Raw genomic sequence first — 25,604 nt, forward strand, 5'->3', positions numbered from 1 at the left:
GGTCATAATTGGTGATTTCTGTTTGCGCATTTTCAGTTGTCACTTTTTTATTTTTATTTTTTTAACACAGAGAGAGAGAGAGATCTCAAGTAGGCAGAGAGGCGGCAGAGAGAGAGAGAGGAGGAAGCAGGCTCCCCGCTGAGCAGCAAGCCTGATGAGGTGCTCGATCCCAGGACCCTGAGATCATAATCTGTACCAAAGGCAATGGTTTAACCCACTGAGCCATGCAGGTGCCACTTTTCAAGGCAAGTCCTGAAATAGAAGACAAGCTTCTGCTTGCTGAGTTCTATACTCCAAAATGTGAAGCAAATGTCATGTTTTCTCCTCATTTTACAGTTTCATTTTGCTCTCTCTTGCAGGGACCTCTGCATCTTCCCTGCCCAGCCAAAGTTCCTTGACATTCCTTCCATCAATATTTCTGTTTCATATCTAGAACAAGCTCTGGAAAAGAGGTGAGGTTAACACCATGACCTTCTCCTTGTCTCAGACACCTGTGTGTTCAGACCCAACATATGGAGTATTTCTGTCTCTTTTAAATTCCCCGTCATGCCAGACAGACATCAAAGGAGACCATCTGGATCGTTTACAAGATGCAGACAACATACCATCCACATAGGACATGGATATAGCGAATGTTGAAACACCCAGACCTTCCCCCTTCTCTCTGAGGGGGTCCTTCGTGAGTGTTTTCACTCTCTGAGGCGAGGAAGACACAAAGGGGTCTCTGTGTAAAGCGTGACCAGCCTTCACACATCTGGAATGCTCCCACGATCTGTCTGCACCAAGTTTCTGGAGGAGGACCAACAGACCCTGGCAATGTACCTCGTGCTACCAGGGCACGTCACAGACTCTGTCCTAGGACATGGGCTGAGCTGTCTGCTGCCACTGCCACAGCCTTACTCCACTAGGTTGATGGAGATGTGTCCACTGACTCCCAACACATCCTTCTTCTCCTGCTGCTCCCTAGGCTGGTCTGGGTTCGGGATGTGACACCAAATCATTCTGGGAGCTGGGTCCCTGGTTGCAGTTACATGGGCACCCACTCTCCCCCACTCCACCCCTTCCCCCGTTCTTCATGGGCATGGGCGTGTCCACATTTGACAGCCAACTGGCCAGTCCGAATGATGTCATCTGCCTTGTTGTCAGTGTTATGCTTCTGTCTGATAGTTTGCCTCACTGGCTCCTTTCACTGACCTGTTCAGGTCAAGGTCATTTAGAAAGTACAGAGCTGAAAGAACATGCACCGTTAGGAAACCTCTGCATTTTCACAAAAAAGCCTTCATTCAATTTTCCCTTCTCCTGGAGCCTTGGTTATTGAGGTCAGGCTAGGAATGGTGTTCGTTATGAGGCAGCCTCAGTATCTATAATCACGTGATCGATGTTTACATGCTTTCATGGACCAAGCTCAAATATAGAACTATACATTTCTACTGCCGTGTTCATTCGATGTGCCAGTATTTCGTGGAGATCCCGGGGTGGCAAGTTATTTTTATCTCGGTTTTTACAGAATATAAAAATTCTATGCATCTGATGACAACTTGTCTTTTTTTAAAAAAACTATTTAATTATTTGACACAGAGAGAGAGAAAGTGAGAGAGAGCATGAGAGGAGAGAAGTTCAGAGGGAGAAGCAGACTCCCTGTGGAGTTGGGAGCCGGTTGTGGGACTCAATCCTAGGACTCTGGGATCATGACCTGAGCGGAAGGTAGTTGTTCAACCAACTGAGCAACCCAGGTGCCTCCAATAACAAATTATCTTAGTCCTCTCTTTAACTTTTATGGGTATGACCAGTTCTCACTTCGGTCAGTATAAAAATTTTTTGAGGGGCATCTGGTTGGCTCAAATGGTTAAGCGTCTGCCTTCATCTCAATTCATGATCTCCAGGTCCTGGGATCGAGCCCCAAGTCCAGCTCCCAACTCAGCGGGGAGCCTGCTTCTCCTTCTCCACTGACTCTCCCCCTGCCTGTTCTCTCTGCCTGTCTCTCTCTCAAATGAATAAATAAAATCTTCCAAAAAAAAAAAAAAACTATTTTGGAAGCAATAAAGAGAGAAGGAGGTGTTATAAATTGTTGGGACCTTTGTAAATTATGCTCTGTAGTAGCGGGCCACACACTAACAAGAATTTAGGTCCTGTCATGGTCTCTTTCTTTATAACTGGTCAAAAAAAAGAATTCTGTACTGTTATGGTTCTCCAAACTGCGTTTTTAAACTTACTCTGACTTTTAGGAAAGCCCTCTTCTGGTTTCTTTCAGGACCTGTACCTTCGTCCCAGAGGAAATTTGAGGAAAAACAAGCTTGTGATTCTACTAGCTCTGAGAATTCACCAAAGGAGGTGGTGGGACACACAGCCTCCTTGCAGAATGCTAACTCATATGTATTTTGAAGAATCCAGTGTAACCAGGAGTATTTTTCAGTTGGCCCCCTTTAAATTTTTTTGGAAGATTTTATTTATTCATCTGACAGAGACAGATCACAAGAAGGCAGAGAGAGAGAGAGGAGGAAGCAGACCCCCCGCTGAGCAGAGAGTCTACATGGGACCCAATCCCTTGACCCTGGGACCACGACCCTAGCTAAAGGCAGAGGCCCAACCCACTGAGCCACCCAGGCACCCTAAATTTGTTTTTTTTTTTTTTTTTAAGTGCATTCAAATTTGTATACTTATTCCAGAGCATGTGGAAGGCAAGAGCCTGCTGGGTTGAGCTGGGGTCTTTAAAATGACCAAGGACTCCTCACTGTTCCACGCACACTACTCCATGAGAGGAACAGTTCTCTGGGAGAGAATTATTTCCATTTCCACTCTACTGAGGGGCTAAGACAAAAAGTAAATGTCCTCAGAACAAAATGCAAATGTGAAAGAATCATAAAAAAACAAAGACACGAAACATTGAGGAGATGCCATTGTAACTTCTTCAACGTTTAAAGTTAGAACCATGGAAAATCAAACTCCAATGGAAATATCTTAGATTTCTGCCCTAAGTTTCTACCAAAGGGAATTTATCTATTTGCTGGTATATCATCCATTCTTTGGATGTTTATAGCTATTATTTTTTTAAGGATTTTATTTATTTGTTCGGGAAAGAGAGAGAGCATGAGTGGAGGGAGGGATAGAGGGAGAAGCAGACTCTCCACCGAGCAGGGAGATGTGGGGCTCTATCCCAGGAGCCTGGGAATCATGACCTGAGCTCTAGTCAGACGCTTAACTGCCTGAGCCCCCCAGGTGCTCCCACAGCCATTCTTAACACATTATCCTAGTTAATTAATTTTTGACCTATTTGAAAGGAGCTAAGATTGTCCTACGGAGATTACAGAATTCAATTTTGCCTTCATTAGAGATTAAGATAACTGGATTATTTCAGTATATCAAACAAATCTATTATAGATGTTCTCTCTGAAACACACTCTGTCCCACAAATATACACATAGATTCCTGCACATACAAGCCATGTATACACGTGATCTACACATAAACGTGCACTATTTCAGGAGCTGGCAGTAGGGAAATTTAGTTCTCCCCAGAATATGCCTTGTGCTATACACATAGCCCTTGTACTAAAGCCTATATGTTAGTCGTTCAGTTGAAGGGATTGAGGACAGGAGTGTCATTTTAGGAATCTGTACCAGTGTATGATTAAGATGGACTGCTTAAGGGGCGCCTGGGTGGCTCAGTGGGTTAAAGCCTCTGCCTTCGGCTCAGGTCATGATCCCGGAGTCCTGGGATCGAGCCCCACATCGGACTCTCTGCTCAGCGGGGAGCCTGCTTCCTCCTCTCTCTCTGCCTGCCTTTCTGCCTCCTTGTGATCTCTGTCTGTCAAATTAATAAAATCTTTAAAAAAAAAAAAAAGATGGACTGCTTAAAAGACACAATAGAAGATCTTTTGTTGTGAAGAGCAAACAGGCATCATTTAGTTTGCTTCACTGACTTTCTGGGGATGTCCTTACTTGGCACTGAATAGAATCTGATTTGCAACATTTGGAAATTTACTTCCCCCTATCAGGGCTTCCCTCTTATTGTTGCTGGCTCCCAGTATGCCCCCTAGGGTTAATATAAGTAGGTGTACTGAGGGCATATTATTATTTATTATTCTTTTTAAAAATTATTTAAATTCAATTTAGTTAACATATAGTGTATTATTATTTGTTTCAGAGGTAGAATTTAGTGATTCATCATTCGCATAGAACACCCCGTGCTCTATGCCATGAGGTGCCCTCCTTAATGCCCATCACCTAGTTACCCCATCCTTGCCCACCTCTCCTCCAGCAACCCTCAGTTTGTTTACTATTCTAAGATTTGTATACTATTACAATTTCCATTCTACTATTAGAAAATGAACTATTGGAGAAATTGAAGATTAGAGAGGTTAACCCGGCCTCAGTCTTAAGGTCAGAGAATAGTATGACTTTGCGTCTGTTGGACCCAAGATATATGCTTTGAACCCCTGTGTTAGGTTGTCTCCAGAGTTCTGAAATCTAGCTGGGACTGAAGGGGCCATCTGTTCCCATCCCAAAGTTAAATTAAAAGGAAAAGAGATAAAAGCTTACTTATTCGTTAGCTTTCTCTACTGGCCTATCTTTCTAGAATAACTAGAGTAAATTGTCTTACAGAAAACCCTAATTAAAAGTTGTAGCACCCTGAGGCTCATAAGGATTATGATAAATAACAGCAATAAAACAGAAATCTATGGCTCAGCCCCCATCCAGAGATAACTAGAATCACAACTGCCTTACCAAACTTTGCTTGGAAGAGGTTTCCATGTCCTTCCACCACTCAAGATGGCTCCTTCTTTCGTTCCTTCATGTTGGTCTCTGGAATTCAGCTTTCTCTTGTGTTCCCACTCACAGCCAGCCATCAGGTTGGCAGTGTTTTCTCTCAGCTTCCACATCGGCAATGATGTTGCTATGACCCTCATAGCTTTTCTGTTCAGCTCCCTGAACTGGATGGATACTACTCTCGTACTTTGGCTCCTGGGACACCAAGCTGTATTGTGTTCCTAGCTTCTCACTGTACTTTCAGCAATTCAACACCTCTATTTCCCATTCTTTATGGGAAAATCAGGACATCTAGTCCTCAAGTCACAAAACTCATCTTCCTTGGAAGTAGGTGCAGTCACCAAGCCAATGCCAGTCACCTGGCCTCTCCCTTAGGACCCAGGCCCAGATGTTAAGGAGTGGCCTCTTTCCTGGGACAGCTCTGCTGCTGCGCTTCAGCCCTTAGCCTTGGCATGTCTACTGGGGTCCCTTGGTCCTTTAGAAAGGTCCAGACATGCCTGAACTCGTGGTGTTCACATGATTTAGGCCCTTGCTCTGGGAACTTTGCCTCCTCCTTTTTTTTTGTTCCTGGGTTCTCATTTCAGTGATCCTCTATCAGATCTTAGCCCTCCAAAGCCCAGCTCTGAAACCATACTCTGAAAGTCCTCAGCTTTACCCATCCAACTCCCAACCAATATGGTACCCCCATTTTTCTGTGACTAGTGTTGATATATACTATTATCCTTTTCTAGGACACAATTTCCTCTCACTAGGTTGAACGAAGTCATATACATGCCTGTACTGAAGGTCCACTAGGCAACTGTTCCAGGAAACTCTTTTGTTCCTATCCAGAGGGCTCCAAGGTGGGATAGTCATACCATCCTTGGTGAGCAAGACAGTCTTGGCAACAGAGCAAGAAAATATTGAACTACTATTTTCATTTATGTTTTACCAGAAGAGTAGTAAAGTGCAAACTTTATAGTCTCTGCTCTGTGTCTTGACATGGTTGCCCTTTGTTCACATGACAAAGGATGACATATCACCCATGGACCATGAGGGATCCCAAGAGAAAGTTCTACTGAAGGCTTGCTAGTCACTTGGTAGCTGGTTGTCAGCATAGCGGCACATATTGCCATTTGTTGCCTGATTTAGTGGATTACAGTTGTTTTCTGGATTTATTAAATGAAATCTCACAATATGATTAAAGGCATACAAAAATGGCTGGAAGAGATGGCTGATTGATAATATTAATAATGTTGACAAAAAGGAAAATGTAGTGAGGCTGACTCTTTTGAGTCCCATATAAGCTTTCATTGGCCAAAGTAGGTGCTAAAAACAATGGCTATTTAATCCAATATCAAATAAGAAGTCATTTAAACTCATTATGATTTAAACTCATTATGATTAAGAATGAATCTCCTTTAAGGATGTATCTCCGTCGTTTAAAATATCGACCATTGTAACTAGAAAGACATTTAAAAATATCATTCAAAGTGACATTAATATTTTAAGTGGGAGATAAAAACTATTTGATATCATTAATATGCAGAAGATAAAACTATAAACAAAATAGTACCAAATGAAATAAAAATTACTTTCAAAGTATTTAATTTTTATCTTATTCTTTTAAAATGTGTTCTTTATAGTTGTCCTATATGGTATAGATATAAATGCATAATTTATAAATGATGAACTGTGTATATATAGATGCATTTATTTAGTATTTTTATAGTGATAGGAATAAATGACCGAAAAATCCACTAGAGATGGTAACTGTGAGAGGAGAAGGAAAGAACATCCTGCCCCAATGCAAACTTGTATTAAGAACATTTCAAAATTCTTGGACAATGAGTAAAAATGAATTAATTTTCCTTATTTGTCCTCTCATGATTTTCTCTTAAGAATTCTTCTAATTTCAATGGCATCTCCATTTTGTTTTTTCCCTTTTAAGTGGAAATGCCAGGGCTGACCTCATCTTAATATCATAATACTGTAAAAATAAGGCCAAGCACATTACATCCCTGTTCCACACCTTCTTCTGCTTACTTCCCATCAACACCCCCACGATGGCCTTCAAAGCCCTATGAGCTCCCTTCCTTCTTCTCCCCTTCCAACCTCATTGATTAAAATTGTCCCTGCCCTCACCGGCCCTCCCCTTGCTCTTCACGCATATACCATTTAACTACTGTCATTTTATAATACACAGAAGGGTAGGTTTGTTTGCTTAAGGACTACAACTCCTTGGAAGGGACAAATACTATCATTTAGATGCATCATATTTGAGAAGAGGACAAAAGTTTCATCAGAAATGATTTGGGCTTTCCACATAGAAAATATTTAATTTTGGAGACCTGTGCATTTTTAAAATTCCAAGAATGTATTTAGAGGAAATCTCTTTTGACAAATTTATTTCTTGGAATATTAAAAGGACTCTGTGGAGAAAATGCTTCATAAGTATCTAAGCATTTTCTGACAGAGTCCTTTCAGGGGGTAAGTTCATGAATGCAGGACTGAAAATACTATAGATTCAAAGAAAATAATTTCATTGATTCTCTATTGCCACAAAAAAAGTACCCAGAAGGAAACTAATCTATGGAATCATCGAGATACTAGATCTTTGGAAAAATTTAATTACAAAGGTACCCTAAAATAATTTAGGGCATAATAGGATTGGGTGAATCCACTGAAGGAAAAAAAAAAAGAGAGAGATTTTATGGATAAAAGAGATTTTATGGATAACAGGACAGAAGAGGAAAAGCATTGGGGTAACATCAACTTGAGAAGGCAGTGTGCACTGGGAACATACAAAATAATCCTTGTATCTTTTGGAAGTGGGCAGAAGTCAGGGGATGGCTAAGGCCTTTCTGCAGAAATGTAATCAGAATTATTGCCAATCTACACAGAAAACGTTCACTTGAAGCGGACCTGCTGACCAGCTTCAATACCTTCTTCTTTCAGGGATCAATCTCATTCTGGCCCAAAGATACTGGAGGAAATAAGAACTCATGAGGATGATGGTGCCTCCCAGTTATTTCCTCTGCTCTGTTGGTCCTACTCTTTTATCAGCAAGAAAGGCCTTCAGGAAAGAGGTCATACACTAGTTATCACCAGTTACACACTCAGCTTGCAGGACATTCCTGAAGCCACATATTTCCAGGGCTAGCTGAGATACTGCAAAAATGAACCAAATAGTTACATTTTGTCTGACCTACAAAGACCCTGCACAGACATCTTATTCTTCAGCAGCTCCTGCAAAGTCAAGTTATCAAGAGCTCTGTTGAATAATTGGCCTCGCTTTTGTTTCTGACTTTTCTCAGGTAGAGACACGAGTTAGAGGACATACAATCTATTCTGATAGCTCAGTGGGGCAGACAGAATTCAGCTATTTAGGATAATTGGATGGACTAAGTTTTTAAAATGTAATGTTGCCAGGGCACCTGGGTGGCTCAGTCAGTTTAGCATCTGCCTTTGGCTCGGGGTCCTGGGGTCTTGGGGTCCTGGGATCGAACTCCAGTTGAGCTCCCTGCTCAGCAGGGAACCTGCTTCTCCTTCTCTGTGTGTGTGTGCACTCTCTCTCTCTTTCTCCTCTTCTCTCTAAAATAAATAAGTAAAATCTTTACAAAATAAAAAGAAGGGCATGTGTTGTGATGAGCCCTGGGTGTTATATGCAAATAATGAATCACTGAACACTACATCAAAAGCTAATGATGTACTACTATATGTTGGCTAACTGAACATAATTTTTTAAAAAGAAGAAAAAAGAAAAAAAATAAATAAATAAAAAGTAAAATGGCTTCATGATTCTGGGGCAGGATTTCCTCTACATTCTTTTTCAATGGAGAAATCGGACCTTTTTAAATGGTAATAATTAATTGTTCTATTTGGGCATTTGCTACGTGGGAAGAACTTTCTTGGTGATTTTAAGATCCTTGACACCAAAGGCTTTCCCTAACTCACCTTTTCTGTCCTCACAAAATTGTATTTTCCCATGATAGATGATCAGTCAAGTTTTCTTAAATGAATGGGTCAGTCAATAAATGAAAGACTGAATTATAAATAAGTATCAGAGACATACTCTCTGTCTTTAAAAGTCTTAAAATGTAGGTGAGACAATACACGATCTGAGGGAAACATTGAATGAGTCAGTAGAGACCAAACATGTGGTCCAGATGGTATCTTCTAAGGGATTCCAGTGGTGGAAAGGCCTCTTGGCAGGAGCTGGATTTGAACTGCATGTGGAAAGATGAGCAGAATTTTGACAACCAGAACAGATATTAGAGTATTCCTGACAGGGGAATGTTGGGGAGAAAGACGTAGAGATGGAGATATACTAGGTATGCTCTGGGCAGAGTGAAGAGATAAGATTAACAGAGGAAGGAGGTTTAGAATGCTAAAGAAAGGCACTTAGACTTTATCCTGTAGACAGCCTCGAACTGTTCAGTTATAAAATTCATCTTATAGACTCTAGGGCTGATACTAGAGAGACACATTTAGGAGAGATAGAGCCACAGATAAATGCCACACAAGTGACAGGCACTCTGATGACTGTGTGAGTTAGGGTATGGTGGTTGGTTCTATGTCAGCTAAGAACACAGGGCTGTTGAGGACAAGCCTGTCTCTCAAGCTGGACAGCTTCCACTGTGCTCAGATAGAGAAAGAGAACAATGCCCGTGTGAAGAAAGGCCCCAGATGTGCTACCCCGGGGCCCACCTTCGGCCATCCATCTCATTGTCCGGCGTTTTCCCAGGAGAGTTGAAATCCTACCCGACACACTGGCCACTGGATAGCCTCCAGCAGCACTCATGACTTGCATTCCCCAAGGGCTCCAAATCTATCCTGAGTTGTGCAGGAAACTTGTAAATTATTTTCAAAAATTTTTTAAAAAATCATAGGGAAAATTCATTGTATCCCTTCACACTTAACATATAACATCAACATTGTCTCTTCTTCAATCAAAATATCTGATGGAAAATAACTAAGATTTCTTTATATTTTAGTGACTGTGAAAATTAAAATGAAGTCCACATGCAGAAGTATTTTCATCGTTTTGACCCCCCTTTGGGGAGTAATGAGAGCCGATAAGTAACTTGTTTCACTGGGGCCATGCAGAGAATTATAACAATGTTTTAAGCATGAGTTATAAAGACATGTACTTTTTCTGAAATCTGTAACGACAGTCTTATAATTTTCAAGTAGGAAGAGACTATATTTAAGTTTGTTTGGGTTTGCAGAGGTGGTACTTCTGTCCTTGCTAAAAATGTAACTTGCTTTAAAAGTAAACTTCAGGGGGCACCTTGGGTAGCTCAGTCAGTTAAGCATCTGATTCTTGGTTTCAGTTCAGGTCATGATCTCAGGGTTGTAGGATCAAGGCCCATGTCAGGCTCTGCAGTCTGCTTGTCCCTCTGCTCCTCACCCTACTCTCTCTCTCTCTCATTTAAAAAAAAAACAAAAAACAAAAAACAAAAAAACCCACCTTAAAAAAAGTAAACTTCAAAAAAAGAGTCCATTGAGTCCATTCAGAATTTTAATGGTGGGGGGATGGGTGTGGGGCGGTTAGGGAGCTTTTTTTCCTGCTAAGATAATCTGAAAACTTTCCCTGTTGTGCTGTTGAGTCTCACAACTTTGTGGACTAAGAGAGCATCATGACCTTGGATAGCCACCATTGTAGAAAAATCTAAGCATGACAGAACTTAGCATTCATGACTTTGGTAGCTTAGAGAGATGAAACCTGAGGAGCCTGCCTGCCCTCACAGGATGCTAATGGAGACAACGTGACTTTCACATCTCCAGTGAGGTTTGGTGTTTGTAAATATGTCCAGCCCTGGAATAAATCCCACTTGGTCATGGTGAATGATCCTTTTAATGTACTGTTGAATCCTAGTATTTTGGCTAGTATTTTGGTGAGAGTTTTCGCATTTGTGTTCATCAAGGATATTGGTCTATAGCTCTCTTTTTTGATGGGATCCTTGTCTGGTTTTGGGATCAAGGTGATGCTGGCCTCATTAAATGAGTTTGGAAGTTTTCCTTCCATTTCTGTTTTTTGGAACAGTTTCAGGAAAATAGGAATTAGTTCTTCTTTCAGTGTTTGGTAGAAGTCCCCCGGGAAGCCGTCTGGCCCTGGGCTTTTGTTTGTTTGGAGATTTTTGATGACTGTTTCAATCTCCTTACTGGTTATGGGTCTATTCAGGCTTTCTATTTCTTCCTGGTTCAGTTGTGGTAGTTTATATGTCTCTAGGAGAGCATCCATTTCTTCCAGATTGTTGAATTTGTTGGCGTAGAGTTGCTCATAGTATGTTCTTATTGGTGTTAGTTGTGATCTCTCTTCTTTCATTCATGATTTTATTTATTTGGGTCCTTTCTCTTTTGTTTTTGATAAGTCTGGCCAGGGGTTTATCAATCTTATTAATTCTTTCAAAGAACCAGCTCCTAGTTTTGTTGACTTGTTCTATTGTTTTTTTGGTTTCTATTTCATTGATTTTTGCTCTGATCGTTATGATTTCTCCTCTCCTGCTGGGTTTAGGGTTTCTTTCTTGTTCTTTCTCCAGCTATGTCCAGAGTTACATGCTTTAACCAGAAACTAGTAAAAATAGAATAAAATAAAATAAAGTAGTGTACCTTAAAACTGCATTCTCAGGTGGTTCAGATCGACTATTCTTCTTGTCCTCAGGAGACCCTACATCTAGAACCACAGAAGCAACTTCTGTTTGTAACTGACCTTGCCTGAGAACCACGTTTGCAACAGCATGATCTCCCCACTAGTGTTTTCACCTGACTTTTTCTTAGCTTTTCCATATTTCTCCTGTCTGGACTCAGATACGGGTCTCCCCTAACCTTTGACATTTCACCTTTGATCCCTTCTTCTTCCCCACTCTGACCTCTGGTAACTCCAAGTGCCGTGAATCTATTACCTTGGCTACCTGAACTCCTGACACCTGACTCACACTTGCATGAATCCAGGAGTACCCGCTGGTACAGCTGACAGATTTGCTAGTCTTGACCTTGACTTTGATTTTTCTCGCCAAACTGCCATTCTGAGACACTAAACGGCTGTAAGATCTCATTAAGGAGGTTTGTGGAGTCACTTCCTTGGGAAGTTTTCATAAGAAAAGCTGAATAAACTTACGTAGGTATATGAGTCTAGCCTTGGACTCAGAGGCATCCTTATAAGTCTGCGGTCCTTATCAACATGACTGTTCTAACCCCACACGGGCCATGCTGAAAAGAAAGGGTTTCTGTAGGTTACTAGAAAATGCTAACAGTCTCTCTCAGTTTCAATTTCAGGTCCTTCTCATGGGAGATGTGTCCTGTATGTGTGGATGTTAAGTCACAGAATCCCTAAAGAAATGTGGAATTATGACAATAAACCTGCAGCAAGAACCGCAAACACAAAGAACTTGATTTTGCCCCAAATCATTAAATATTTCTGGTAAGAAATTTAAATTGACATCCTTTATCACTTACTTCACCTTTGGAGAGATTTCTGAACACTCGGAGGCACCTTTATTGAAATGGTTGTGGTAGGGGCTCCTGGGTGGCTCAATGGGTTAAAGCCTCTGCCTTCAGCTCAGGTCATGATCCCAGGGTCCTGAAATCGAGCCCTACATTGGGCCTTCTGCTCAGCAGGGAGCTTGCTTCCCCCCTCTCTCTTTCTGCCTGCCTCTTTGCCTACTTGTGATCTCTGCCTGTCAAATAAATAAATAAAATCTTAAAAAAAAAAAAAAAAAGAAATGACTATGGCTTGCTTTCTGTTCAAGGGATTGGAAAAAAAAAAAAAAAAAGTCAGGGCTCTCTGAATTAAGCCTCCCCATATCCATCTGGGGGAAGGAGATAGCTGTGAAGCCTTCTACGGAGGGAGTCTGGCCCAGAAAGGTGCAAGATGAGAGCATGTCTTAAAAACATAGAGCAAGATGACGTCAGGCATCCAAGAGTCTGGGAAGAATGAGGCCCTGCTAGGCTGCCCCATATGAAGACACTGTGGGACATGTGGGACCCCAAGGAGAAACAATGAGGCAGATTGACAGGATGAAGCTGAAGGAAGCCTTTCTCTTTCTCCTGGGGTGTTGGCTTAGCATCCAGGATTGCTAGGCCCGGGGCCCTGCCTGCCTTCCTTGCTGGACATTTTCCATTGTGCCCACCCAGGAATAGAAATCAGCACACAAAGGGACTGAACAAACAGGAGCCCCAGACGCTCAGCCCTGGGAGCCATCTTCAGGCAATTCATCTCACTTCCAGCTGTCCAGTGTTTTCCGATGGGAGCAGAAATCCTAACTGACACGGGGCCACCAGACAGCCCACGCTGGGCATTTCCCTCGGCAGCTCTAATTCCCCGGGGTCTTTACAGGGGTCCTGACCCAGAAATGCATCTCAATAGGTAAGAAGTTAAAAAAACACAAACAAACAGGGGAAACTACCGGGTGATAAAACATTCTTGAGTTCGGGGGAACTCAGAACGGGTATTTGGAGCACAATTCAAGCTTGGGCCAGCCAGCTCTGTTCATGCTGATAAGTCATTTTGGGAAAAACAAATGAATTCATATCTGATAAACCAGCACATTGATAATACCAAATTCCTTTTGCTTTTCTAAGGCTCTATCAGGGAGGGGGCAGATAAATTCCTGCTGTACGAGGACCGAGGAAGGTAAGATTTAACCACGGGTGCGACACAATGGAGTGTTTCTCAGTTCAATTGGTTTTGCAGGGACTCGGGTGATAAATGGCCTTCCTCCCAGATAGTTAGGACATACCTTCATGCCCCCATACCTGCTGGCAGCTGATAGACTCTGTTTCGAGAGTGATCTGTGGTTCCAATCATAAATCAGCTAAGCGGATCTCAGGGGAGATTTTTTTTTAATGGCTCCGGGGGGTAGGTCAGGCGCCGTCTAAATGGTACTTCCCATTGCACACACACACGTGTATACACACATTCATAAAAGTTCTTCTCCTTGTTTGTTGTCTCCTCATCCTTACCTAGGCAATGGGTGACCCTGGAGAAAAATAGGGTTAATAAATTAGAGATTGGGATTATGCTGAATGAAATAAGTCAAGCAGAGAGAGTCAATTATATGGTTTCACTTACTTGTGCAGCATAAGGAATAACACGGAGGACATGGGGAGATGGAGAAAAGGGAGTTGGGGGAAATCGGAGGGGGAGACGAACCATGAGAGACTATGGACTCTGAGAAACAAACTGAGGGTTTGGGGGGTAGGGGGTGGGGAGATGGGGAAAGCTGATGGTGGGTATTATGGAGGGCTCGTATTGCGTGGAGCACTGGATGTGGTGCATAAACAATGAATTTTGGAACACTGAAAAAAAATTAGGTTAAATTAAATTTAACCTAAATATTAATATTTAGGCTAAATATTAATAAATTGAAGATTGGGCTGGATTCTGAATGGTAGCTCTTGTAAAATGCCTTCTGATTCCGCATCTGGTCTTAGCAGTGACGTATATGTGTATTTACTCTTTGTGATGGTAAATGGTGGAACATAGACAAGTAAAAAATGCCCAGATACTCTGGTGACTGCTAGCAAGTTATACACGAAGTAGGTAGGGATACCGGAAGAACAAGTGCTGATTCTTTCTGGGTAAGTTAAGGATGAATTTATACAAAAGATCTTGAAAAATGGTTAGGACATCAGCAGACAAAAATTCTTTTCTGAGTACCCCTAGTACAACATAACCACGCTCAAATCCCCATTCATTCATTTATTCACCAGAAATACCTACACAAGCACTTGGGATATAATGGTTAATAAGGCGGACGTCCTTGTTTCCATCACACTGTGATGTAATTATTTAAGGACTACGATTGTAACACAGTCTGAGGCAATAGAAAGGACTAGGCAGGAGGGGCAGCTTGCTTTAGCAGCACGTCGCAGAAGGACGAAGACGTTCCAGGCGGCCTCTCCTTTGGCTCTTCCTCACTAAAGGTAAAGTGCTCCCTTGTTTTCCCTGCAATTTATCAAGCTTATTCCTTGGAGAATAGTCCCTTAAAAGAAACTTCTGATGTCATTTGGTCAAAATATTCAGAGTCAAGGCTACATCCATCTTCCTGCTTTGTTCCCTGAAGTCCAAATTAAAGGGTCTTCCTTACAATACAGATTTGATTTTGTTTTCCATCACCAAGCAGGGGCCTGGGCAGACAGCTCCCTGTACTTGTCCTTCAGAGATAGTCCTCAGAGTCCCAGAGGCAGTCCTGCCTGCTGGTCCGCGCTGAGAGGCAGACGTTGCCTCTCTCTTACGAGCAGACACTCCATATGAGACCGTGGGGGCCGCTGCCTCTCTGAGCCTCAGTTTCCCTTTCCTTCTAAAAAATTGAAATTCAGTTAACTCTAAGGTTCTTTTCTACCCTCATACATTCAGAATCTCCTTCTCTGTCTATTTATTAGGAGAGAAATCTCTGGAATCAATGGTGCTTTTGCATCATTAGAGGGCAGACTTCCCTTGGAGTAGGAAACGAAGAAACGTTTTGAGAAATTAAAATATTTATTTCATGTGCAGCAGTGGCTTCTTCTCTTGGTGAGCATCAGAGAGTGAAGGACGGGGGAAGACAGTGGAAGTGAGGAAGCTGTCAATCAAATCCTTGGGGTACAGTGTACCGTGTGGAACTGCAGGTCCCATTACTCGGCCATGAAATCAGCTCATCACGTTAGAAATAGCGTTAAAATTAAAATGAAGTAGGGGCCTCTGAGTGGCTTGGTCGGTGAAGCGTATATGACTCTTGGTTTCAGCTCATGAGACCGAGCCCGGTCTCGGGCTCTGAGCTCAGCGAGGAGTCTGCTTGTCATTCTCTTGCTCCCTCTCTCTCTCTGCCTCAGAACGTACACTCTTTTCATCTCATAAGATTCCTTAGTTAGTTTGGATCTTTGTAGTCTTTGTTATTGGCTTTAAAGTTAGACCTGCACCCAGGTCCCAATCCCACCATTCCAGAGGAGTGTGACTCTAGGGAAATAATTTAGCCTGTTTCTGTCTGGTTGCCTTATCTTTTAAAAATGAGAATAATGGGGCACCTGGGTGGCTCAGTGGTTAAAGCCTCTGCCTTCAGCTCAGGTCATGGTCTCAGGGTCCTGGGATGGAGCCCCGCATTGGGCTCTCTGCTCAGCGGGGAGCCTGCATCTTCCTCCCTCTCTGCCTGCCTCTCTTACTACTTGTGATCTCTGTCTATCAAATGAATAAATAAGATATTTTTTAAAAATGAGGATAATTGTACCTTGCACACAGGGTTGTTGAGTTGTTTTTACTCTATTAGCTAATGTATGTAAAGGTTAGCCCAGTCCCCAGCACATAGTAAGCTTTCAAAAAATTATAGTTCTCATAGTTAAAAGAGAATTAAACAGTTTTCCTTCTTAATTTAGGAAGCCTAAGTGCAGAAAAAGCCATGTGATGACTGATAAACCGATGCAGAGATCCACCTTCTAGAAGCTGCCTCCCTGCCCTCACCCGGGCCCCGAGAAACCGGGTATTAGGTGACAGTCATAAATTAGCATTCACAGCAAAGAACAAAAACTGATCTCAGCTCATATGCACCTCCTTCAAATTGCTCCTTTAATCTGGCTAAGAGACCATATCATTTCTGGGCTGTTTTCCAGTTGAAAAACTAAAGAACACGATGTTCCTATTTAGGGTGAGTAAGTTGGCTGTTGACTTGGGACAATTCACTGCCCTGAATGGGATCTAACTTCTCAACTCGGCATCAGGACATGATCCTGAAGCGGGGCATTAAATGTCGTGTCTACACTCGGTAGCTTTTAGAGTGCTGGTGACAGAGGAATCCCGTAGGGGTAATATAGTTGTTTTCTGAGAATCCAAGTCTTGTTATTCGTGAATATCACCAATTGGAGGTGATGAAATTCATGGGACATTCACAAAACATGGAATATCTTTTATCTTCAGCCCATCTTGTGCCCTATCTGTGGCCAACAATCTCAGCTGACCCAGACTTGGTCCTTTCTAGAAACTGAGCTCACAGTCTTCCAAGTTACTGGAGCTGGTGGGCAGATTGATGGTTTATCTGACACATGACAGAGTTATATAATTTTCAGTTGTAAGACAGGACAGAGATCATCTAAAATAAATCCTTCATTTTACATTGAGGAGACAAAGCCAGAGGTATGAGATTCTCTGCTTAATTTTTTCACTCAGTGTGTGGCTCAGGACCTGCACTCAGACATTCTGTCTCCAAGCCCGGTACCCGTCCCACTGCATTCTAGATTCCCAACAATGGGTATGAAATAAAGGCAGTTCAAGGTCATGGCAGGACTACTTAGAGTGGCCTTCACAAAGCAGGCCGTCAATTCTCCATCAGCCTGGCCATGAGACAGACTTTCCAGGAAAGGCAGGAAACGAGGCTTTCTGACACCCAGCATCTCATATTTCTAAAGAACAAAAAAAGACAGACTCCCTTTCTGAAGGGCATTTGACTATATGTTTCAAAAGCTTTGTGAATATTCATGACTTTTAGCTTAATGATTTCACTCCTAGAAATTAATCATGAAGCAAGATCCTAGATAAGATCATAGAGTTAGCTACCAGGATGACATGACATTGTTTTTATAATAAGATCTTGGACCCAGGAGAATTGTTTAAATAAAGATGATATACGTATATACCATCATTTATTTTATAACCAAAAACGTTCTAACTTTTAGAAAGTAACATCTAATAACCTGGGGGAAATGTTCTTTATGTAACAGCTTCAGAAAACAGTGTGTGCAGAATGATTCTAATTCTGTAACAACAATCTATATTTATACCTCTGTTTGTTTAAAATAAGGACTCAGATTAGATATTTCAATATATCAAGAATAGGTGGTAAAATGACTGAGCCATTAATATTTTTGTCTTTGGGTTTTGTTGTATTTTCCAAAATTTTGAACATGGACACACATCATTTTTGTAATGAGACAAAATTACTTACAGTCTGATTTCTTTCTTTACTGTGCTTCTGGAGTAGTCCCAACAAGCTAAAGATGTAGGGTGCCACTCTAGACCATAAGTGGGGGTACAGTGGTGAGAACAGGGAAGGAACAGACTCTGCAGATATATTATAGCTAGTGTATATACCCTTTGGGTATATGGCAAACTTCATCAGACACAAGATATTTTTAAAGATTTTTATTTTTTAATGCTTTTTTCTAGACTACTTGAAGGTAATTGGTCTGAAACTTTTTTTTTCTTTTCTTTTTTCTCTTTTTTTTTTTTTTTTTTTTTTTTTTTTAAGATCAGGCTCCAATCAGCTCAGTCAGCTTAACATCCTACTCTTGATTTCGGCTCAAATCATGATCTCAGGGTCTTGAGATTGAGCCCCGCATTGGGCTCCATACTCAGTGGGGACTCTGCTTGAGATTCCCCCTCTCCTTTTGTCCCTTCTCTCTGCTCTTTCCCTCACATTCTCTCTCAAATAAATCTAAAAAACAAAAACAAAAACAAACAAGCAAAAAAAAAAAAAAAAAAAACCAATTTGGGAGGGAAAACCCCATGACCTAACCTTTCTATCTAATTCCACTTTCTATTGGTTATATAAAATTGGTAAGAAACAAAATAAAACACATTGTAGCAAACTGTTTGCTGGCAATAAATAAGAATCACTTACTGTATATGAAGAAACTATGTATATGAAGAAACTTGAGCCTTATCCACAGGATCTCAAGCTATAAAGCCATGTTCCATAAACTTAAAATTAACCTCCTAATGTTACTATCTTGTTAGTATGTTGCAGATTACTTACAGAGAACAGATGTATTAATGGTACATGCCACCTGGGGGTTTTACCATCCAAGCACATTTGGGGATTTATATCTACTTTAGCAGATATGGGTGAGTGGGTGAGTCATATTTGAACCAGAACACAAATACCTCAGTTTAGGAATTGGGAAATTATAGGCCAAAAATAAATTGGATACAAAAATGTATCACTATGCACTATAAGGCCAATGAAATAAACTACATCAAACCACATTGGCAGTAACGAAGCTAGACCAAGAGCAATTTGTCACTGAAAAGCAAAAAATGACAGCTATTGAACACTGCCTCCAACCAAAACAAAAATGTGAGGCACTGATTTGAAAGTCACCTTCTCAAAATTTATGGAATTCCAAATGTCAGCTTGTACCTCTACACCATAGGGCATGCAGCCACACAGTTCCATCCTTTGGTAGAATATGAGAGAAATTAGAGTACTCAGTAAGTCCAATAATAGATTATTCTTGGTTTATGGTTGTGAAGTTTGTGTAACTTTTTTTTTTAAAGGATTTTTTTTTTTAAGATTCTATCCATTTACTTGAGAGAGTGTGAGCAAATGAGAGAGAGAGAGAGAGAGAGAGAGAGAGAGAGAGAGAGCGCACATGACATGGGGAAAGGTAGAGGGAGAGGGAGAAGCAGGCCCCCCATTGAGCAGGGAGCCAATGTAGGGCTGGATCCCAGGACCCTGGGATCATGACATGAGCCAAAGGCAGATGCCTTAACTGACTGAGCCCCCCAGGTACCCCCAGTTTGTGTAAATTTATAATTTCCTTAGCAGATTGGTTCTATGTACAATGGAACTCAGCAGCCTTGCTCCGCTCCTGCCTGCAGGCGTATAGGAAAGGACTCTCATTTTATTTATTTTATTTTTAAAAAGATTTTACTTATTTATTTGTCAGAGAAAGAGCACAAGCAGGGGAGCAGCAAGCAGAGCAGGCAGAAAGAGAAGCAGGCTCTGCACTGAGCAGGGAACCTGAGGTGGGGCTCGATTTTAGGACCCTGAGATCATGACCTGAGCCAAAGGCAGCTGCTTAACTGTCTGAGCCACCAGGCACCCCAGGATTCTCATTTTAGAATCACCATTCTGTCCGAGGGTCACCACTGCACCAAGTTAGTCATGTAGATTACCATGAGACTACAGAAGTTTTGATCAATGTGAAGTATAGAAATGAGTGAGAATCTGGGTGCCTGGGTGGCTCAGTGGGTTAAGCCTCTGCCTTCAACTCAGGTCACGATCTCAGAGTCCTGGGATCGAGCTCCGCAGCAGACTCTCTGCTCAGCAAGGAGTCCGCTTCCCCCTCTCTCTGTGCCTGCTTCTCTGCCTACTTGTGATCTCTCTCTCTCTATCAAATAAATAGAAATGAGTGAGAATCTAATACCTGGGTTCACCCCGGGCCTCTGAATTTTGACCCCAGGAGTCAGGGGGCAGAGAAAGAGGCTTCTTCTAGAAAGAAAATGCAGACGGCTTTTCTGTTTTCTGTTTGATCTTGCCTCCTTTCCTGTTCAAGTTCTGAGTAGTCACAAAAGAGAAGAAGATTTTTTTGGTTGTTTTTAAACAAGCTGTCTCTCATCTCTAGAATTACTTCCCTTTTCCATCACTGTGCACCCTTGTTCTGCAGAAATAAAGGCAGGGGTGGGGCTTTGGAATTTTAAAAACAAAGACAAGAAATTGGAACCTCTGTAATAGCCTCCACCTTCAGGGAGTGAGTGATCATGAGACCATTCCCGACCGACCCAAAAAGAAAACCCAGGGAACCTCACCACAAGACAGGCACTGTGAGGCCTGGGCCTTCCGAGGGTTGGAGAATTCGCTGGGATTCGTGGAATGGGTGGAGGGTGTGAATTCCAGCAACTGAAAGAGCTTTGCTTAACCCCCTCCCTTTCAAAATGGTTTGGCTTGTCAGATGTGATTTGGTCCTGACGATTTACATGTCTCCCTCCAGGGGCAGAGGATAATGGAACAGTAGCAGTGGTCTGGAGGCCTCACGATCATCCAGGCATCGGGAGGACACCGTGTGCAGGCTCCTGCATGTGTGCCCCATGGCCAGACTCTGAGGCTACCCAGGGCTTGCAGACTTGGGGGCGCCCCTGGTCGCCACTGCCGGGTGCAGAGGCCCCGCAATTGCTGAGGCCGCCCTGTCAGAACAAGTCAGGTCTTGGCACCTTGGGTCTGGGTGAGGCTTGTCTCCCGGCCCCTCCCTCCTGCTGTCTGCTCTGCTGTGTGGCCTCTTTGAGCTTCTCAAGGTTTCTGGACTCTTCCTACCAACCCCCATACTCAGAAAAAGTGCTGATCTTTGCCTGAGGAATGAAAATCGGCTGAGGTTGACCACTACCTTTCTTTCAAAGCTGTGTATTTAAGATCTATTTATTTCAACAAGAAAGAGAGAATGCACACATAGAGGGGCAGGGCGGGGGGAGAAGGGAAGACACAGGCTCCCCCCTGAATGAGGAGTCCGTTGGGCGCTGGAGCCCATGACCCTGAGATCATGACCAGAACTGAAGCCCAGAGTGTGTCGCTTAACCGACTGAGCCACCCAGGAGTCCCTGACCACACTGCCTTTATGAATGCAGTTGTCATTCTCACATTTTCCTCCAGTGGTGCAGACAGGGTCTGTCCCCTGGCAGAGATGGAGTGGTACTTGGGGGACTAGAAGGGCTTCTCAGGTTCCTACACATCCCAGAACTACTCCTTCGTCAGAGAAGTTCTGCTCCTGAGGGAATGATTGAAAGGGGCAAACTCAAGCTGGAAACAGTCACTGGCTATTGCTAGCTGTCAGAGGACTTCCAACAAAGAATTTAGATTTTTTTTTTTTTCCTCTCAGGAAAGAAATTGCTCCTATCCAGAAGTGCCTCTGCCATGTCTTTACTTACACTTCCCTGGTTATAGGGAAGCACTGGGTAAATGGCCTAAATGAGCTGTGCCTCAGTTTGCCTCATCTGTAAAACAGGGATAACAAAACAGTATTATCTTTTAGGAGAACTAAATGTGATAGTCGGTGTGAGGAGGCATTTGGAAGAATCCTTGACACAGAAATCACACCTGGGCGCCATCACTGTTCGCCTCTGAGGCGTGAGGGGTTAAGACTTAGCACCTAACTTTGGAATAGGGCCCAAAGGTGGGGTTGTTGTTTTGTTTGTTTCTAAACTGAAAGGACAAAAGTTAAGCAGCAGGACACCTTTTCTCACTTTGTGCATTTGGGGACTCACGTGACAGGGGCTCATCGCCAGGAAGCGTCTTTGCCCTCGAAGTGGCTCTCGGTCAGTCAGACGGAGCACACGGGCCCACAGTTCCATCTTCTTCCCTTAGCTCCTCTGACGCAACTCCTTAATTGTCTGGTTTGGCTCACCCCATACTTCTGTCTGTTAATTTTGCTTTGTGTCACCTGTCAACCACTGTCCAAAACCAAGAACTAAGTTCTCTCTCAGCAAGCACGCAATACTGAGAGAAAAAGAAAGAGAGAAAAGGCAGGGAAAGTCTTGAGCATATGCTCAGTTGGGTAATGTAAGCTGCATCCACAAAATCCAAATAAACCAATGCACATTTCCATCAACAGCTGCTTTGGCTGTTGGGTGTCCTGGTACAGATCACACAGAAATTGTGTGTGTCTATGTCTGTCTATCCTGCCAGATTCAGCTTCTTCTGGCTTCCAGGGTCCTCTGTGTATCCCTCAAGCCAACACGGGAGGTTCTAGGGATATGTTTTCTGCTTAGCCAGTGGCATACCTCCCCTCTGGTTACTGAGACTAGTCAGGGAAGGCCGAGATGAGGGTTTCTTTCTGCAGATATACTAGTGGGAAGGACAGGCTCACCTAGCATCTGAGAAAAGAGGCCAGGCATGGCTGTGTCTTCTGGAGCCTACGGCAGCCTGGAGATCCGCCCTGCATGAATCTCTGCTCTGATGCCTGTGATTGATGCGGTCACTTCTCTGTCCGTCCCTTAGCTAGGGCTGTGCTAACAAAATCGCATGGGCTGGTGGCTTATAAACAACAGGATTCACTTCTCACTGTTCTAGAGATGGGGAGGTCCACGATCAAGGTGTTGGCACATGCTGTATCTGGTGGAAGCCTCCTTCTGGGTTGCAGACAGCCGACTTCTTGTCGGAAGGCGATGGGAAGAATGCTAGCGAGCTTGCCGGCCTCTTCTTATTAGGAGACTCCTAATGAGGGCTCCATCCTTGTGATCTGATTGCCTCCCATAGGTTCCACGTCCAGATGCCATCACACTGGGATTAGGCTTCCACTGCCTTAATTCTGGGGGACACAAACCTTCAGTCTGTTGCAGTGTCTCATCCACACCCTTCTGAGCTCTCTATCTCCACTCCCACTAACCAGGCAGGACACAGGATGGCTGCCTCAGGGACATTTGTTGGAAAGACTCACAGGGCAGCTTGCATAGCCCTGGCCGCTCACCCAAGCATGGCAGCAGCCCTGCTTTCTTCTCGCCACTCTTCCTGTGCCTAAAAAGGATGAGGACCAGTCGACAACACTGCTTACCATCCAAGTCCTAGTGGGACCCTTTCCAACGTGGTTAGGACATTGGATCCAACAGCATGAGCATCAGAATTTGAAACAAGGTGATTTTTATTCTCACCCTTGTGACAAACTAGCAACAAACATGCCAAGGCCTGGGACAGAGAAAGTCAGGTCTCTAAGAGGAGTCAGCCAATATTCCCAGTTCTGTGACTCTGTCCGACTCGCTTTGTAGGCTACAGCCAAATCTCTTATCCCCAGTACCTATCTAAGCAATTGCACCCTCTCACCAGTGAGAAAAGGACAGAAAGATTCACCCTAAGACAAAGAAAAGCTCCAAAGGTGCAAATCAGAACTTCCAGAAGTCACCTGGACAGAGCTCTGTGTTTTTGTCATTTTATTTAATCTCAGCATTTTTGGTTCAGGGTTGTCTCCACTCCACAAGACAAGGAGAGAAGAGACAGACAAGCAATCTACAAGGGAAGAAAGCCAAGAGGAAAGAGAGATGTGATGAGAAGGTTGGTGAGCAGTTAGTTGATCTAAAAGTAAGGGTCAAGCACTGAAATACTGTTTTACTAAGTAAATAATCTCCTGTATCTCCTATCGGACTCTTGGTCTGCTTTGTCTTTACCCCAGTCTCAGGCATCTGGGTGGCTCAGTGAGTTAAGCACTGCCTTTGGCTCAAGTCATGATCCCAGAGTCCTGAGATCGAGTCCCATATCAGGTTCCTTGCTTGGTGGAAAGACTGTTTTTCCCTCTGCCTGCTGCTCCCCTTGCTTGTACTCTCTCTCTCTCTCTCTGTATCAAATAAATAAAATCTTAAAAAAAAAGAACCTTCTATTAAAAACAAAACAAAACAAACCCGTCCCTTCGGGGATGGAGAAAGAAAGGCTATGAGCACAGGAAGTCATCCCTAAGTGCAGTCCTCCCTTCCTGCACCTGGCCGCACACCTCTCCCCCACAGCTCCTGGTGAAAAGCCACTTGCTGTCGCACCTGCCACACGGTAGCAACGCTGGCTCATGGAAACAGGAGTCCACAGGGGCCTCAGACCAACTTATTAACCTTTATATTTGAGGGTCCAGCCCCTACTCTGTTTAACAAATATTATTCAGAAAGAGCTGAAACATTTCCTGTGACGAAACACAGTGAAACAAATAATTCTGCTATTTGCCTAGTTGATTAAAAATCCTTAAGTTAGGGGCATCTGAGTGGCTCTGTCAGTGAAGCAGCTGACTCTGGATGCCATCTCAGGTCATGATCTCAGGGTCCTGGGATCGATCCCTGGGTAGGGCTCTGTGCTCAGCAGGGAGCCTGCTTCTCTCCCTCTCTCTGCCCCTCCCCAGCTTAAATAAATTTTTAAAAAATCCTGAAACTAGAAACATGTGTAACGTACTCTCCTTCTCTTCCTGTGATCATCGAGAGTAAACGACAAGCTTCACTAGAACTAGAGCAAGAAGGACCACGTGCAGTGCCTACTCGGACATACTGGCAAGAAGGCACACCATCGAGGGGCCGTATTATTGTGGCTCAGCAGGTCCTTCCTTGATAGGGTTAGAGGCCAGAGGTTGGCTATCAGGTCAACCCCCCAGCAAATTGCACAGGAAGCACTGAGGTCTTCTTGTTATAAATGAGCTGTGAGCCCACAAAATAGAAGAGGGGACCTTGATGCTTTAGCACCATACAGGTATCAAAACCAAAATTTATCCTGGTTTGAGAGTTTCTCTCTCCCGGGCTCAGTTTTTCCACTTTTAGCTTTCCTGACACATTGTCATCAAAGAGTTATGGTTGGAACAAGAGTCCTCTAGGCAGATTATTAGCCAAAACAACAACGACAACAACAACAAAAACTCTTACAGTTTTTAACACATCGGACATCCACCTTATTTCAAATGGCTTAAAATGAATAGAGGAAGTAGGATGGGCTCGAACTAGACAATATCCTCATCATTGTCCCTACAGTTTCACCATGACCCTGGCAGCTCCCCATCCCCTTCCTGCCCGGTGCCCTTCCCTTCTGTACACCCCGGACAGGCTTCCCCCTCGATTGGAAAGTTTGCTTTATGCCTCTCCGCGTTGACAAAGGACCTATTTTAGTACCTGTTTTCACGAACCAGTAGAAACCCAAAGAGGATTTTCCCTTTCATGAGACGTTAACTGCTTCTTTGCCTTTTGCCAGTTCAGTTTTCGAGACCTTCGTAGAAACGCTCTACTTTCAGACAGTGGGGGAACCTGGGTTCTTCTTCTTCTTGTGCTTTGGCAGCCTCTGCTCTGCTCAGAAAGGCATGCGAAATGACTGCTGGTGGAACCGCTCTCCATTGTTAGGGAGACAATAAAAGGATGTCTGATAAGGATCTTACGACAGATTTTTCTCCAGCTGAAGCATATTGGCGGCACAACTTTCCAAATTTGCTTTCTACCTGTGACTCCACGGAGCTAGCTCAGACCCCTTGCCAAGAGAGGACATTGTTCCTTCATTTCTAGAGGCTGCAAACACTTCACTGCATTGTTGCAGACATTGTCTTAGAACCGACTGGTTCACACATGACTGATTGGAGGCTATAAATCTCTGGTCCTTCAGAGGATTTCTGAAGCATCTCAGTGTTTCAGGAAAATCTATTTGATTGAGAAACATGGGAGCAGGTACCATG

At 43.2% G+C, this 25,604-nt stretch overlaps 1 long non-coding RNA gene across 1 annotated transcript in view; it reads right to left on the reverse strand.

Moving 5' to 3' along the window:
- Positions 1-25,193, reverse strand: part of LOC309864565 — a 52,521-nt gene extending 27,328 nt beyond the window's left edge. The window contains exon 1 of the long non-coding RNA XR_014311612.1: positions 25,054-25,193. This is a non-coding gene — a long non-coding RNA (uncharacterized lncRNA). The remainder of the gene's footprint in view (positions 1-25,053) is intronic.
- Between the last annotated feature and the right edge of the window lie 411 nt (positions 25,194-25,604).

This window comes from Mustela nivalis, assembly GCF_964662115.1.
Source record: "Mustela nivalis genome assembly, chromosome: 5".
NCBI lineage: Eukaryota > Metazoa > Chordata > Mammalia > Carnivora > Mustelidae > Mustela > Mustela nivalis.